Here is a 413-nt window from a genome sequence, read left to right as displayed (position 1 = left end):
ACACATATAGAAACAATGTCACAGGCACACATAGTTGCATAGACATACGCTCACACAGACACATACAGACACACGGAGATACAATTGACGATAAAAGATTGAAACAGAAACAAAACAAAAGGGGCGCAAGCAGACAAGTTGAAACTTGCTGTGCATTTAAAATGATGTCGGATTAAAATGGAATATCGGAATATAAGAACATCAAAATATAAGAAGAGATTTTGAAGATTTCTACACACCTGTGTAGTCAGGTTTTCTATTTTGAAAAACACTGTCATGTTTGGATGACTTCAGCAGCATTTATATAGTCTCAATTTGAAGGAATATCATTGTCATCAGGAAGGGATAATCATGTCTGTGAATTTATAACTACTATATGTTTAGGGATTTAAGCTTAGATCAGCCCTGACAGG

The 413-nt window shown here is 35.4% G+C and overlaps 1 protein-coding gene across 1 annotated transcript in view; it reads right to left on the bottom strand.

The window, feature by feature from the left end:
• LOC106883115 (uncharacterized) overlaps positions 1-413 on the bottom strand; it is an 8,542-nt gene that overhangs the window by 6,355 nt on the left and 1,774 nt on the right. The window lies entirely within an intron of this gene.

The sequence above is a fragment of the Octopus bimaculoides genome, chromosome 17 (assembly GCF_001194135.2).
Source record: "Octopus bimaculoides isolate UCB-OBI-ISO-001 chromosome 17, ASM119413v2, whole genome shotgun sequence".
In the NCBI taxonomy this organism is placed as follows: Eukaryota; Metazoa; Mollusca; class Cephalopoda; order Octopoda; family Octopodidae; genus Octopus; species Octopus bimaculoides.
This window is presented reverse-complemented; position numbering and strand designations above follow the sequence as displayed.